Source organism: Zingiber officinale, chromosome 2B, assembly GCF_018446385.1.
Source record: "Zingiber officinale cultivar Zhangliang chromosome 2B, Zo_v1.1, whole genome shotgun sequence".
NCBI classification, from domain to species: domain Eukaryota; kingdom Viridiplantae; phylum Streptophyta; class Magnoliopsida; order Zingiberales; family Zingiberaceae; genus Zingiber; species Zingiber officinale.
The window spans coordinates 42,275,187-42,288,883 of NC_055989.1; the positions used below are offsets into that span (position 1 = coordinate 42,275,187).

The 13,697-nt window shown below is 39.9% G+C and overlaps 1 non-coding gene across 1 annotated transcript; it reads left to right on the forward strand.

Annotated features, from left to right (window-relative positions):
* The first annotated feature begins 1,842 nt into the window (after positions 1–1,842).
* On the forward strand, positions 1,843–1,948 carry LOC122049836. Its single transcript, XR_006131091.1, has one exon. It is a non-coding gene; the product is annotated as a small nucleolar RNA R71 (small nucleolar RNA).
* The last annotated feature ends 11,749 nt before the right edge of the window (positions 1,949–13,697 follow it).

Here is a 13,697-nt window from a genome sequence, read left to right on the forward strand (position 1 = left end):
TGAGCTTCAAATGGTTGACATTCATGTTTTTAAAGATACTCCTCCATCCAATACTCACATTCCTCCACAACTTTGAATTGTACAACAATAAGATAGACAAGAAAAATTAAGTAGAGGATACATGTTTATTATAAAGAGAGAACTAAATATATAAAAGAAAATAAGGAAAATGAACTTGGGTTGCCTCCCAAGAAGCGCTTGTTTAAGGTCATTAGCTCGACCACCTCATTAGATTCATCTAAATCTTGCTCTTGGAGGGGTAAGATATTTCAACACCCTCCTACCAAGGGCTCTTATTATGGAGGGAGCTTTCAATATAGGAGTTAAAAAGTGAAGTATCGCTCTCTCCATCTTTGTCTTCTTTAAAGTTCTTTTGAGTGGTCGAAGACGGTTCAAATTGAGCTTCCAATTATTAGCCCAAGTGAAATCTGCACATGCAAAGAAAATACAAATCTCCCACAAACATATTAGATAAGATAGAGTCATAACCATATTAAGATAAGCATAATAAGAAATAAAAACTAAATCACATCCAACAAAGTCAATGATAGGTTCCTCTATAAAATTTTCCAAAAGATCACAAGAAATACTAACCTTACTTTGCTGAGAAATACCTGAAATTTCAAAACATATATATATGACTTTCTCTGAATCAAATGATGGTTCTGGCTCTGGCTCTGGCTCAAGTGTTGATGATATCAATGATGGTGATTCTTGAGACTCTGCTATATCTACATGAGTCCCTACACATTGGTCCACAACATGCTCAATTCTTACAAATCTTACAACATCTAAGGATTGTGTGGACAAAGGAGGTGATTCTTGAGATGCTGTTTCCACAATATAGCTCCCTACACATTGTTCCATATCAACATCATCAACACAAACATCAAAAAACAAACCAACATCAATATCCTCAATAGGAGAATCAACTATAGGAGGATCAATAACTTCACTTGCAGTTTTAAGTTGATCTACCACATCACATTCATCATCTGAAAGTTCAATTTCACAATAGCTTCCAATAAAACCTGGAGGTAGATCTAAAAACTCGTTATCCACTACATTATCATCACAATCCTCATCTGAAGAATCTTCATCTTTATACGCATTATGAAATCTGCACTCAACCTTATTAGTATCATAGGATTTGCCGAAGTCTTTATTTTCATTGATCCCCACTAACCTTTGTGGAAAAGGAACCTTTAGTGAAGGTCCTGAGAAAGATTGAACTTCCTTTTTCCCAAATTCCCTTTGAGCTTTTGGAGGATGTCCAACTTGCTTATCTAGTGTTGGTGTGATCAATCATTGAGGGAAAGGTACTTGTGGCCTTTGGGAACTTCCTGGAGAAAAGGAACTGAGTTCTTGTGATTTTCTATTATTCTTATCCTCAATTTTAAACATGTCATTCTTCAGAAGTTCTTCATGATTTTTTTTAAATTCTCAACCCAACATCATCACACTTTTCACTAGATCTTGTCTGCGAAGGGGGGGGGGGATCTTCTTTAAACCATTTTGAAATAATACTTTCAATCTTTGCCCCCAAATATTTGAACTCCCCGTTCTATGACTTGTGATTTTCAAAACTCATAGATGGTTGAGTTACAATTTGTTTGACAGGTTCTATAGCATTTATGGCTTGCACTTCTTGAATGTTTGAGGGAGATTTCATCCAACTTATGTTTGACCATTCATGGAGGTTCAATGTCACTTGATCAATTAACATATATGCTTCATCTACACTTTTGTCCATATAAGAACCTCCAGTTGATGAATTCAATAAACTCTTGTCTGAGAAAAAAATTCCCCCCATAGAATATATGCAGAATCAACCATTTTTCAAAACCATGATGAGGGCACTGTCTTTGAAGACTCTTGAATCTATCCCATGTTTCAAATAATGATTCTCCGTATGCCTGAGCAAAATTTGTTATGCAATTCCTCATATACACTATTCTGCTTGGAGGGTAAAAATGATTTAGAAATTGCTTCTCCAATTGTTCCCAACTTGTGATGCTTTGAGGATGGAGAGAATATAACCAAGTCCTTGCTTTATCCTTATTACTGAAAGGAAATGCCATCAATCGAACTGCATCTGATGACACTCATTCACATTTCACCATATCACAAATCTCTAAAAATGTTTCAAGATGCAGATAAAGACTTTCTGATACTTCTTCTCTAAATTTATGACCTTGTATTATGAAAATTAACTTTGGGTCTAGTTGAAAACTTTCCACTTCCATTTGAGGTTGCAAAATGGGAGATAAAAATCTTGCAGAAAAGAGTGTAGAAAAATTTCTGATGGGTCTGCTTGACATATTAGTGCTCATGGATATTCAAGAAAAAATTATAAAATGAAGAATCAAAGACAAGAAATAAAATACTGTTGGTGCAGCGGAGACCGGCAAGAGGGGGGTGAATTGCTGAAAACAAAAACGAAAATACCCTCCTCGTACTTTCAACTCAGTTAGTGCAATAGTTAACAAAATAAAAAAATAGTAAAAGAAAGACACAGAAGAATTAACCTGGTTACAACCAAGTAGGTTGTTAATCCAGGGCAATAAAACCGCACTAAAAGAAACTCTCCTTTGCTGAAGGCGGAGAAGCCTTTTACACTTTCAAAAGCTCAGAACTATTGCTAGGAAACACTACAGATTGATTGCTTGAGTTGTTTTTGAATTCCTAGCTCCAGGGGCCTTTTTATAGCTCCTGGAAAGTCTATCCCGAGGGTCCAAGGCGCCTCCAACAAGGTTCAAGGCGCCTCCAGCTCGGTCAGCGGATAAAACTTTATCCGCACGCAAACGGTCAAAACTGACCTGTTGAAGGCGCCTTAAACAGGCTTGAAGGTGCCTTCAAGGGCGCCTTCAAGGGCGCCTTCAAGGGAGCCTCCAAGCTTCCAGCTTAGTTTCTTCAGCTTCCTTTGCTCCTTTTTTTTGGGTGATTGCGGCCAACCGGAATAGGGGTCACCCGAACCCAATTCCCGGCCTTCCTCGAGCAGCATTCCGTCCCGGCTTAGCGTCCCTCGAACGCCGCGCAGGCTCTTCACGCCCACCGGAGTACTCTTCCACAGCTCTCTCGTCCTTCGGACGCACCGAGCCCGTCGGCTCCCTTCCCATGCCGTCCTTCTCGCTAGCTGCGTCTTCCGCTCGACTTCCTGTGCTCCTAAGCTCCTGCACACTCAGACACAGGGATCAAATACAACCCAGGACCTAACCAACTTGGTTGATCACATCAAAACTACCACGGGGTCCAACAAATGCAATATGAAAACAAGAAAGAAAATGCAGAATTTAAATTGCAAGAAAGAAAGTGCATAATGAAAACAAGAAATAAAAGACAAAAGGGAAAAGAAATATGTCTAGAATAATTCATATGCTGATCAACAATTGTGTTTATAAGTTCTTGTTATTCTTGATGCCTTTACGAAGTTTGATCTTCTCATACACAAGAACCATATTGCAAGATATGTTTACAAAAGAAAAAGTAAAGAGAAAAAGAAAAGTTAGATCGAAAGAAAAATAGAGAAAAGATAGACTAGGATTCTAGAAATCAAGATTGCAAAGTTAGAATTAGAATTGCAACAAAATTAATTGTCAAGAAGTAGAATGATATGAAAAAATTATGAAAACAGAATTCTAAAGATTAGTTTCAACTATGCAAAAGAAAAGAAAAGAAAAGTTATGTTTAGTCTAACTCAATTGATAATCTCTAATGTTATAGCGCAGTCCATGACAACGGCGCCAAAAAATTGTTGACGTTCCGCAAATGTACGGAAATGTCGTAAGTAATAATAAAGATATCGTATCCACAGGGACTGGAATAACCACTAAAGATTTCTCAACACGAATTAGCTAAACAACTAATCAATTGATTCACAAAAACAAAGTGTCACTATAAAGGTAAAGAAAGAAATAAAAGAATAACAATCAAGAATAAGGGCAATGATAAGGGATGTTCTAGGAGTTTTGGTTTCATTGTAAGGTTATTAAATTTAAATGATCTACCAAATCTTATTCCTCAATTGTCCGTTATTTGTAGAAGGTTGCTGGTTCTCTCTTGCAATAGACAACCGATCTAGAACTAAAATCTATACCTAAATGTGATTAATTAGGTATGAATCTATGTTGTTCTTACACGGGCTTGTTCCTGTCACGAATGTCCCTCGGATAATCAACATAGGAATTCACAATTCATCAACTGCATAAAGATACAAAGATTAATGCGTACTATCTATCCTACCCCTTGAATAACTCTATTTCACCTTCAAGATCATCCCTCAAACGTCCTTACACGGGCATGTCGATCACGTACGTCCCTCGGAAAATCGAATGAGGAATTACCTCTACAAGATCCACAAGATATCAAACATTCAATCAAGCATGGTAATTAAGCCCTAATCACAACAATCCACACAAGAAAGAATGGATATAAACAGGGAAAAAACATAGAAATAGGAAATTGACATATCTACAAGAGTTTTACATCAAATCATCCTTACAATTACTCCCTCCATCCTAGGACAAAGAAATCTACTCCATAAAATGGGGAAAGAAATCTGAAGAGAGGAAGATTACAAGAATTCTTAATCCTAAATCCAAGAAGAGGAAGAAAGAAAGCTTATCTATGACGAAGAACCGTCTCCGGATCATATCCACAATCTTGGAGTCGAAGCGTTGAAGATCCTCCCTTAGATCGCCGGAAAATCCCTCCAAGATGGCGGAGGAACTCCCCAAATCTTGATTTCCCCCAAAAGGGAGAAGATCCCCCTTGAATTCATGAATGAGGCCTTATTAAGAGGGGAGGTTTGGGCGCCACATGGCCTCGAGGCACGGTCGTGTGAGGTTCACACGACCAAGGCCACTCCCTTCTCTGCCTACCTTACACGTCCATGTGTGATACACGGTCGTGACATGCTTCTTCCACAACTCCCTTTGCATGGCCGTGTAGATCTACACGGCCTGCACTGCCTCTGCCTCTGCCTCTACAAACCTTGCACGACCGTGTGGTGCACACGACCATGGCCTTCTTGTTCTCTAGAAACCTTGCACAACCATGTGTGATACACGTCCGAGGCTTCTTTTGGCTTCAAATCTTGGCACGGTTGTCTGAGGTTCACACGGCCGAGGCCACTTCCTTTTCTGCTGCAACCACACAGCCTGGGCAACCCCCCCTCCCCCCCCCCATGGTAGGGTCGTGTGATGTTCGGGTACAACGCCTTCCTCTCTAGCTTCGCTTGCAGATTTGGACTCGAACATGAATCCTTCACCAAATTCAACCCCTGTATACAGAAAATGCACAAAAGCATATCTCCGAACAAAAAGAGTAAATATGCTAAAAGGAAAATTGGAAGTACGAAAATGCATAGATAAAGTATGCTCAAAGTATGTGAATGTGCGTCCAGACATACTTAAAAGTGTATATAACCTACGCACATCATACTTTTTCTTCTTTTTCCACCTTCAAGAGAGACGAACTGACTTGAGCGTTGGAGAGCCTAGCCAGGGTTCCCCACCCGATCTTAGTTCACTAACGCTTTGTTGGCTCGTCTCACTGTGTGTAGGACCGTTGAAGAGCTCTTTCAGATCTCTAGGAGTGCGTCTTCATCGGAACCATCATTCACCGGAGCCAACGTGCCCCCTCACAGATTTCAAACGGGATCAGGTAGTTTACATTGTAAAATATGATACCTAAATAATAATCATTTAATAAGGTTATTTAAGGAATAATCTTATTGAAATTTTTAAGAATTTTTTAAAATTGTCTGAGAATTTCTCAGAACTCGTATGGCGTATTTGGAGGTGATACATTTATAGACTTGGGAAAAAGCATGTTTGGAATACCACTAAGTGGGAGTTGATTGAGGAATGTACCAAGGGATTGATTAAGCAAAACCTAAGTATATATTTATATAAGTATTTTCTTTTCTCTCCTCTCACCACCGCACACCCCTCTCGCCCGACGCTGCCTCTCCCTCAAGTGACACCAAGTCACCGCCGCCTCCTTCCTCCCGATCTCCTCTCCCGACATTGATGATCTCATCATCTTCCTCAACCCAACGCAGCTCCTCTCCTCCCATGTGGACAAAACCCCTCGCACCCGAGCCCTCTTCCTCTACCCTAGAGCTGACCGCCTCCCCTCTGCCCTAGCTCCCAATCCACCGTCGATTGAGATCTCTCCACTATCACCTCCTCGGCCAACCATCATCTAGTGTTGAGCCTTCCTCTCCCAATGCTCTTGGTTTCTTCTTGCCTCACATCGCCAATCTCTATAGTCTCCTGACCTAGGCTTGGTTGGAGAAGAAGAGGAAGAGGTAATCGACTAACCCTAGCTCAAGGTAAGGGTTTGGTTATTCTTACTGCTAATTGTAGTGTTTGTGTGGGAGATCAACAGCTCTGCTGTGGATCCAAGCATCACCATTTGATGGTGACTCACAAATCCAACCATGATTTCCAGCAGCAAAATCTTTGGTAGCAATATCTTCCATCAGTTGTCACTAGTAGTAGGGTAAGGGATCCTTGGTTTGGGAAAGAAATACTTGGCATTAGATTTAGCATTGATTTGATTTCATTGTGGAATTTTATACTAACTAGGAGTGATTGTTGTGGCAGTGGCTTCATGGTATCTTAGGCCACAGGTTTTCAGCAGCAACCATCCTCGGTCGTGAGTCAACAGTAAGGCGCTAGATTCGGGTAAGTTTGGAAATGGTTTATGGTTAACCTAACCTAATGTGATCGAGCTAAACTCTACTTTGATCAACCAATGTGATTAAAGGAGTTAAACATTTATTTATGGATTAATAAATGATTGTTAGCTAGAGTTTTCCCTAATTAGTTCGGGATTGAATTTAGCTAAATGTCATATATGTACTTAGTTAAATTGTGCATGTTGTTGCAAGGCTTTGATTAGAGACGGGAGTCTCGACGTGGGATCTATCAGATACGATCTCCATTTTTGAGGTGGGTACTTCTTACTTTGACTCTCTTTAGTTCTTTGGAACTTGGTGCATGAGCTATTTTTGGATAAGGACTGTTTTACCTGAACTCCACTTGTAAATATTTCCTGTGCTTGATACTTCCACCCAAATATTTGAGATATTCATTTTTATATCCATACAGTTTCTTGTTATATTCTATGATATTTAGTAGATATTAGATATTAACCTTGTATGCTTTGATTGTTATTTATTTATGTACTGTATTGAGTATGTTGGCATCATGTAGCATACCTGATTCCTATTTATATGTATATGATGACTGTTGTATTTTACTCATCATATCATTACATGCATGTCAACGACGAATTCTATCTTGCGGTCGAGAGTGTCGTTGACCAAGGCCGCACACTAAGCCACTCGAAAGAGTGGTAGCTGGAGCAGATGCCGCTTGTCCTGTTGTGCCCCCACTTGCTCACTTATGAGTAGAGGAAGCTGGATTTGTGACCAGTAGGGACCCTCGTTGTAGATGTAGCTAGTTAGCTACTATACAACTTCCACTCGGCCACTCGAGAGAGTGGTAGCTGGAGTATTGTACAGTTTCACACTGACCCAGCCTCTCTACCATACAAGGGTAATGAAGCAGAGGGGTGGGCAGGAGTGACCATCAGTGCATACATTTTTATTAGTGTTATACCTGCCTATACTGTTGCTTTCTTATGTTTACAGTTGTTTGTTTTGCCATGTGATACATTTATACTTGTTGAGCTATATATGTATTGATCGCATGTTGTTCGACTCCAGTTTACTTATTGATAGAATGCCTTTACCTCACATGATACCTTCGTAGTGATGAACAGTTCAGTAGTCAATCAGTATTACTCCTAATCTTCTATTACCTAGCCTAGGATATGGTTTCAGGTGTGAGCATATATTATGATTTTATTTTAGTATCTGTTATTCCTCTTATGAGACTATATATCTTTGGCTCAATCTCTATTTGTATATTATGTTTATGCACTATCTTTCCTTTACCCGCTGAGTCCCAGCACTCACCACCCCCACAAAATGATTTTTCTTTCGCCAGGTAGCAGGTAGATGAATCAAGGATGCTTGGAGAGTCCTGGCTGTCAGTCCCACTACACATTCGACGACAGTTTTCTTTTCGGTCTTTGGGTGGTATATTGATTTCGCGTATTTTCTTTCTAATAAGTTGATGTGGGTTTGGAGTCTTGTCTGGTGGTTGCAGGTATTTTGGTTAATGAATTTGTCGGTCGTACATTCATATTTTTTTATGATTTCCACTGTGTTTATTTCAAACCGTGTGGGATGTTTATAAACTGCATGGTTGTGCTTATATCCAGCCGTATTGGTTGTTGATTATGTTTATATATTGAGTGTGTATGTATATTGGCTCCAATTTGTCACTGTTACAAGGGAGGTGTTGTTCGATTTTTGACTCGACTCCCTTACCCTCGGGGCATGACAATTTATTGGTATTAGAGTGAAGTTTTACGATGCATATTTTCAATATTTTTGTTTTGTTTGTTTTCCCTTTGTAATTTGATTCCTCGATGTGATTTTTGAGTTTTGGGACTAGGCAATGGCAGGATATCTCCGAGATATAGGATGTTAGTTGTCTATTGCTAAATTATTTTCCTAATGGTACTTGTATACTTATTACTAACAGGAGTGACATGAAGAGGGTCGACTGTTATACGCACCCGTGGACAAGGTCAACCACGAAAACAACCCGGTGTCGATGGGTCCCGAACCTGCTGCTCAAGGGATGGACTATACAGGAACCCCAAATGAGATTGATTTAGGTAGCAGAGATCAAAACCCTCCAACCTCTACTAGGGAGTATGAGTTACAGATGCAGGGAGTACCATCTTCTATACCCGCTACAGAGACTACTGACTGGGTGATGGATAGAGCCCAAATACCTTTATTGGCGAAGTCTGTAAAAGATCAAATTACTCTATTCCATGGGGGTGCTGATCCTTTGGTGGCTCATAGTTGGTTGAAGAACTTGGAGGGCACATTTGGGTAAATGAAGTGTACAGATAAAGAGAAGGTGGAGTTAGTCTCATATCATCTTCGGGATCAGACCGTCACTTGGTGGGACATGCAGAAGACAATCTTCGGGGAACAACACATCATGTGGCCGATGTATCAGGAGGCGTTTGAGAGGCAGTATTTTTTATTACATTTTGTCTAGCTTGTCGCCAGGAGTTTCCTAATCTCAAGCAAGGAGACCGTTCTGTGATGGCGTATATTGCAGAATTAAGTAGATTGGCTGAATTCTGTCCTCATCCGGGCGTTATCTCAGGATAGCAGACAGAGTTTTCTTGTGATGATAATGGAATTCTATATTTCCGGGGGAGATTATGTGTTCCCGAGTCACACCCAGTCTATGAGGATTTGCTACAAGAAGCACATCAAACTAGATTTGTGATACATTCAGGAGGTACTCGCATGTACAGGGATTTGAAGCGATCTACCTAGTGGAGTCGCATGAAGAAAGACATTGCAAAATTTGTGGCACAATGTTTAGTATGTTAGCAAGTAAAGGAGGAGCATCAGAGGTCAGCTAGTTTACTTCAAAAGATAAAAATACCAGAATGGAAATGGGAGCATATCACTATGGATTTTATGATACGGCTACCCGTGACCCGGAAGGGACATGACACGATTTGGGTAATCATAGATTGGTTAACCAAATATGCACACTTTTTACCGATCCGAAAGACAGAATTGTTGGATCGATTAGCGGAGCTATACTGTAGAGAGATCATCAGATTGCATGGTATACCTCTTAGTATTATATTAGATAGAGACCCACGATTTACTTCTTGATTCTGGCGGAGTCTCCAGTAGGCTATGGGTATGGAACTCCGATTCAGTACAACTTTCCACCCTTAGACTGATGGACAATCAGAGAGTACCATACAGACATTAGAAGACCTACTGAGCTCTTGTGTTATGGATTTCATGGGTAGTTGGGAGGATCATTTACACTTAGTAGAATTTGCCTACAGCAATAGCAATCACTCAGCAATTCAGATGACACCATTTGAGGTGTTGTATGGTAGAGTGTGTAAGTCCCCCACATTATGGGAAGAAGTTGGCAAACCGTAACTCCTGGGAGCACAAAGCATTCAGCATGAGGTAGAGTTGGTTCGTACTATCAGACACAAAATGTCGAAAGCCCAGGATCGACAAAAAAGCTATGTCGATCGGAAACGGAGACCTTTAGAGTTTGCGGTGGGTGATCACATGTTCTTGCGAGTGTCTCCCACCAAGGGAGTCAAGAGATTTGGACTAAAAGGTAAGTTGGCTCCTCGTTATATCGGCCCCTTCCAAGTACTGGAGCGAATAGGTGAGGTGGTCTATCGATTGTTGCTGCCACGGTCACTTGTGGGGGTGCATGATGTATTCCATGTATCTATGTTGCGGAAGTACGTGGCACACCCTATGCACATTCTGTCAGATGTATCGATCACACTTCAGCTAGATGTAACCTATGAGGAGATTCCAGTATGAATACTAGACCGCAAGGAGGGCCAGTTGCGAAATAAAATAATCTGACTCGTCAAGGTTGGATGGGAGCATCATTCGAATGACGAACCTACCTAGGAGCTCGAGGATACGATCCGATCGCGATACCCCCATCTATTTATTTGAGGTATGTGGAGTAAATTCTGTTCAGCATTTATTTGGTTGGTTATTGCTAGTATTTGCTGATGGTAAATAATGAAAATTTGAGGACTACATTTTTATAAGTGAGGGAGAATGTAAAATATGGTACCCAAATAATAATCATTTAATAAGGTTATTTGAGGAATAATCTTATTGGAATTTTTAGAAATTTTTAGAAATTTTCTGGAAATTTTTCGAAGCTCGTATGATGTATTTTGAGGGGATGCATTTATGGGCTTGGGAAAAAGCCTGTTTGGAATACCAATAAGTGGGAGTTGATTGAGAAATGTACCTAGTGTTTGATTATGAAAAACATAAGTATATATTTATATAAGTATTTTCTTTTCTCTCCTCTCACCGCCGCACACCCCGTTCGCCCGACACCGCCTCTCCCTCACGCAACGCCGAGCCACCGCCGCATCCTTCCTCCCGATCTCCTCTCCCAACGTCGACGATCTTGTCATCTTCCTCAACCCGATGCAACTCCTCTCCTCCCATGCATACAAAACCCCTAGTACTCGAGCCCTCTTCCTCTGCCATGGCACCGACCGCCTCCCCTCTGCCCTAGCTCCCGGTCCACTGTCGATTGAGATCTCTCCACTGTCACCTCCTCGGTCGACCACCATCCAGTGCTGAGCCTTCCTCTCTCGATGCTCTCGGTTTCTTCTTGCCTCACATCGCCAATCTCTATAGTCGCTTGACCTAGGCTTGGTTGGAGAAGAAGAGGAAGAGGTAATCGGCTAACCCTAGCTCAAGGTAAGGGTTTGGTTATTCTTATTGCTAATTTGGGTGTTTGTGTGGGAGATCAACATCTCTGTTGTGGATCCGAGCATCACCATTTGAGGGCGACTCATAAATCCGGCCACGATTTCCAGTTACAAAATCTTTGGCAGCAATATCTTCCAGCAGTTGTCTCTGGTAGTAGGGTAAGGGATCTTTGGTTTGGGAAAGAAATGCTTGGCATTAGATTTAGCATTCATTTGATTTCATTGTGGAATCTTATGCTAACTAGGAGTGATTGCTGTGGCATTGGCTTCGTGGTAGCTCAGGCCACAGGTTTTTCGGCAGCAACCATCCTCTGTCATGAGTCAACAGTAAAGCGCTAGATTCAGGTAAGTTTGGAAATGGTTTATGGTTAACCTAACTTAATGTGATCGAGCTAAACTCTACTTTGATCAACCGATGTGATTAAAGGAGTTAAACATTTATTTATGGATTAATAAATGATCGTTAGTTAGAGTTTTCCCTAAATAGTTTGGGATTGAATTTAGCTAAATGGCGTATATGTACTTAGTTAAATTGTGTGTGTTGTTACAGGACTTTGATTCATGATAGGAGTCTCGACATGGGATTTATCAAATACGATATCCATTTTTTAGGCGGGTACTTCTTACTTTGACTCTCTTTAGTTTTTTGTAACTTGGTGCATGAGCTATTTTTGGATAAGGACTATTTTACCTTGACTCCTCTCGTAAATTTTTCCTATGCTTGATACTTCCACCTAAATCTTTGAGATATTCGTTTTTATATCCGTACAGTCTCTTGTTGTCATCTATGATATTTAGCAAATATTAGATACCAACCTTGTATGCTTTGATTGTTATTTAATTATATACTGTATTGAGCATTCTAGCTTCATGTAGCATACCTGATTCTTGTTTATATGTATATGATGACTATTGTATTTTGTGCATCATATCATTACATGCATGTCAACGACAAATTCTCCCTTACGGTCGAAAGTGTCATTGACTAGGCCGCACACTCGACCACTCGAGAGAGTGGTAGCTAGAATAGATGTCGCTTGTCTTGTCGTGCCCCCACTCGCTCACTCATGAGTAGAGGAAGATGGATTTACGAGTAGCAGGGACCCCGATCGTAGATGTAGCTAGTTTGCTACTATGGAACTGTACACTTGACCACTGGAGAGAGTGGTGCTGGAGTGTTGTACAGTTTCTCACTGACCTGGCCTCTCGACCATATAGGGGTCATGGAGAAGAGGGGTGGGTGGGAGTGACCATCAGTGCATACATTTTTATTAGTGTTATACCTGCCTATGTTGTTGCTTTCTTATGTTTACAGTTGCTCGTTTTACCATGTGATACATTTATACTTGTCGATCTATATATGTATTGATCGCATGTTGTTCGACTCTGGTTTACTTATTGATACAATGTCTTTACCTCACATCATACCTTCGTAGTGATGAACAGTTTAGTAGTCGATCGGTATTACTCCTAATCTTCTATTACCTAGCTAAGGATATGGTTTCAGGTATGAGCATATATTATAGTTTTATTTTAGTATATGTTATTCCTTTTTTGAGACTGTATATCTTTGGTTCACTCTGTTAGGATGTATAGTAAAAGCCTATCTTTTTGTATGAACATTTATTTTGAAATGAGAATCACATTGGTCAAATGTCTGTATTTAGTTAAATGCAGTTGTCAATTTAATTTATATTGTAGATAACATGATGTGTGGTGTAACACAGAAGATAATGTTATCAGTTCCTTATAAATTATAAATAGTAGCTCACAACTAAGATGAATTGGGACAAACCATTGAAATAGTTGTAGTGTAATTTGGTATTAGTTTATGTTGACTATAAAATTACACTAGTACACTATTTGTGTATTGAGCAGGACCATTTGAGATTGTTCTTTTTATACTGACTGTATAAAAGAACAAAACCTCTATTATTATGGATATGTGTACTCTTAATCCTAATATAATAATAAACATATATACTTAGTACTTATTTCTTTAATTTATCAAAGGGTGAGATTTATTCAGTTAAATCAATAGGCCTGATAAGTTGAGAAATAATATTATTTATATGATGTGTTGTTGATTATAAAAGGAAACTATGTTCTAGTAATCTAGGTTGATGATGTCTCCTTGAGGAGCTCATAAGGATTATCATGTAAACCCTGCAGGTGGAATTAATCTGACATGATAATAAAATTGAGTGGTACTACTCTTGGTGCTAGATGTTAATTAAGTGAGTTATCAGTAACTCATCTAATTAACGGACATACGATATCTTAAACACAGGGAG